Source organism: Egretta garzetta, unplaced genomic scaffold (genome assembly GCF_000687185.1).
Source record: "Egretta garzetta isolate BGI_Z169 unplaced genomic scaffold, ASM68718v1 scaffold119, whole genome shotgun sequence".
Lineage (NCBI taxonomy): Eukaryota > Metazoa > Chordata > Aves > Pelecaniformes > Ardeidae > Egretta > Egretta garzetta.
Window position 1 is genome coordinate 262691 of NW_009260794.1, and position 3357 is coordinate 266047.

At 51.9% G+C, this 3357-nt stretch overlaps 1 protein-coding gene across 1 annotated transcript in view; it reads left to right on the forward strand.

Moving 5' to 3' along the window:
• Positions 1-3357, forward strand: part of LOC104133350 (olfactory receptor 14J1) — a 16309-nt gene that overhangs the window by 12052 nt on the left and 900 nt on the right. The gene's annotated exons all lie outside the window — the stretch shown is intronic.

The following is a 3357-nucleotide window of genomic DNA, read 5'->3' on the forward strand; positions in this document are numbered from 1 at the left end:
ACAAAAATGATCCGGGGGCTGGAGCACCTCTCCTATGAGGACAGGCTGAGGGGGTTGGGCTTGTTCAGCCTGGAGAAGAGAAGGCTGCGGGGAGACCTGATTGCGGCCTTTCAGTACCTAAAGGGGGCCTATAGGAAAGATGGGGAAAATCTTTTTAGTAGGGCCAGCTGTGACAAGACAAGGGGTAATGGTTTTAAACTGAAGCAGGGTAGGTTTAGACTAGATATAAGGAAGAAGTTCTTTACAATGAGGGTGGTGAAACACTGGAACAGGTTGCCCAGAGAGGTGGTGGAGGCCCCATCCCTGGAAACATTCCAGGCCAGGTTGGACGGGGCTCTGAGCAGCCTGATCTAGTTAGCGGTGTCCCTGCTCCTGCAGGGGGGTTGGACTAGATGACCTCTAGGGGTCCCTTCCAACCCAAAACATTCTATGATTCTATGATTCTATGTAGAAAATAGCCATAGAACCAAACCCTTTGGAAACTTGTGAATGACCATCATGCAAAGGAAGGTGGGTCCTTTGAATTAATTGACTCTCTGGTCCATCTTAGAGAATGCATATTGAGTTGGAACTTGCCTTTGCACAAAACGCACAACAGTCTAGCTAACCAGCTTTTTGAAAGGAAATTAATACAATGCCACTCCACAAAACATTTGGATACCTTCCTGCTCAGAGCTCTTTAAAATGTCACCTGTTTACTGTATGTATTTTGCCCTGTTAATAATGAAATAAATAATTTCATTTGCTGTATATCATATTTTGAATTTACACAGAAGGCAAATTAGAACCTTAGATGCAGAGATCCTCAGGAATGGCTCCAGCTCTTCCCACCTGTGCCCCTGGCTGAGGGCATTGCTGCACATTTGGGCTGAAGCCCTGCAGCTGTGGAACCAGGCCAGCTCTGACTTGCCATAAGGAACCTGGTACCAAACACCCATGATGCCATGTGTGCGAAGGCTTTGCTTCAGAGCAGAGACATGGCATGGACAAGAGAGAGCTGCATGTCTTTCTAGACCCAGGTGTAAAGACCCAGGGTGAGATGCCTAAATTAACTCAACGAAACACATCCTCCCAGATTGAGAACTTATATCTTTCCTTGTCAACTTTCTTCAGTCCAGTTTAACGATGGGACAAAGGAAAAGTTATTTTCATTTCCAATTATTTTTCTAAGAAGAATAATAACACTGCTGTAAAGAAGTGTCTCTGCCCAGCTGAGGGAGGGAACATCAGGGATGACTTCAGCCTGTGTCCCAGCAGGTTCTCCTGCAGCCCCAGGGACACCTGGAGGGAGCCTGGAGGGAGCCTGGAGGGAGCAGAGCAAGCGCTGCCTTGGGCTGGTCCTCTGCTGCTGAGCTGGGCTGGGCTCCTGGGATGGAGGGAGCTGATGGCAAGTGGGCAGTGCTGCCGAGAGACAGCTCTGCCCAGGAGCAGCTCCTCTGCAAAGCGCAGCAGGGCTGAGGGCACTGCCTGCAGGCACCGAGGGGGAAGGTGGGAAAGAAGTAAAAGTCAGTGTGGGGTGGGAGGATGCTGAGAGCTCACTGGGGCAGAGATCTTCACAGCCCTTTGCATGGTAAGTCTCTGGGTGAAAGACAATGTATCTCGTGCTCCTGGAGGGATCCCTTGAAGCTGGCACATCCCACAGCTGATAGGATCTGGCAGGATGATGCTCCCACTTTATTCATTGTGAAGGACAATGAGATCCTCCACAGGAACATTTCCTTCCACACCATCAGAGGGACTGGGCAAGACAGCTCCATTCACCCTGGATCGATTGTAGGTATGTGAAGGTGGGTGTGCAGGCAGGGGTGCCCAGGGCTGTCCTTCCCAGCAGGGTCCCTGCACCCCAGGGGACTGTGTGCTGGGGCAGGGACTCTGCCACCTGCCAGGGTCAGCACTCAGCCTGCCCAGGGAGCTCCCCAGGGTTCTGCAGGGAGAAGGTGTGGGTGGAAGGAGTGACCCCGATCAAGGCAGGGTCCTTCGGCTGTTGAGAGGGCACTCCATGGGTAACAGCTGCTCACAGCTCACCCCCAGGGCATTTCCAAAGGGACTTCTCAAGAGGGACATCAAGGCAGGGATTACCTGAAAGGGAAGGAATCTGTTCTTTCTCTCCTCTGCTCTTGGACTGATGGATGGAGAGTGTAAGACAGAAATTCATCTTTCACTTACGGAGAAGGTGCTGAAACTCCAATTCATTTTCACTTAGAGAGGAATGTCAAGACTCACTGGCTTGCAGGCAGCACCAGCATCTCATTTCCAGCATCATCAGGGCTGCTCTGACATCCTCATTGGTATCTGCACACACACAGAGATGTCCCGGGGCAGTGCCCTGCTGCCAGGAGGTGTCTGCAGGGCAGAGCTGAGCTCTCAGTGGGTGGGATGGGCTCTGTGAGCAGAGGCAGGGAGGAGACGTGGGGACAGAGAAAGAGCTCCGGGCAGGCACAGCTCTAGGCAGCAGAGGACAGGAAGGGAGTGAGAGGGAGTTGCTACCAGAAGACCCATCAGTGTCGATTCCTGCCCCTTAGCAATGCTCCCAGGCTCCTCTCCCACTGAGTGCAGCATCTGTCCTCAAGGCTGGGGCATCTCAGGCTGAGTTGCTCCCTTGGCAGCACAGCTTCCAAGAAGGAGAAGGACCTGGTGACTTGTCTGTCTCTCCCTGTTCTCCCTCGGCGGGAGCACTGGGGCATATCCCCTTTCACCTTCGCTGCCTCTGCTGCCCTTGTTCTTCCCCTCAAACTCTCTGCAGTTGGGGTTTTAGCTGCGGCTCAGGCAAAATTCCTGCCATGCAGCTGTCTCCATGGGATAAAATTCTTTAAGCCCATCGTGCCCTGTGGGGCTCTGGGAAATGAAAGGTGTGGGGCTGGGGAATGAGCCCATTCTGTCCCAGTCCTAATGGCCTTAGGACATCCAAATGCTTCCCCAGCATTATCATGCAGGAGGATGTGGAAAACCTCTTCTGTTACAGGTGGGTTATATCTGATCTATACAGTAACTACAGGAGCTGTTTATATTTAGAATAGTTTATTCTACTTTAAATACAAGAACTTGTCTCCCCCTTTCCCAGGGACCAATGCTGCAGGGCAGGGCTGACTCCTTGAGCTCCTCACAGCAGACTCAGGAAGCACAAACTGCAGCACCACCCAGGGCGATGAGCACAGATCCTGCCAGAAAGGAGAGAGGCAATTTGCATTTTGGTGTGTAGTGGGACAGGTGGGGCTTGCAGAAGGGTGTTTTTAGATCATGTGAACAGATTTTCTTAGAAAAAACTGTCCAAACTTGTCAGTGTGCTCTCCTCCTTCCAGAGTCACCCATGCCCAGAGGCAGCAGATGTCCAACAGCAGCTCCATCACCCAGTTCATC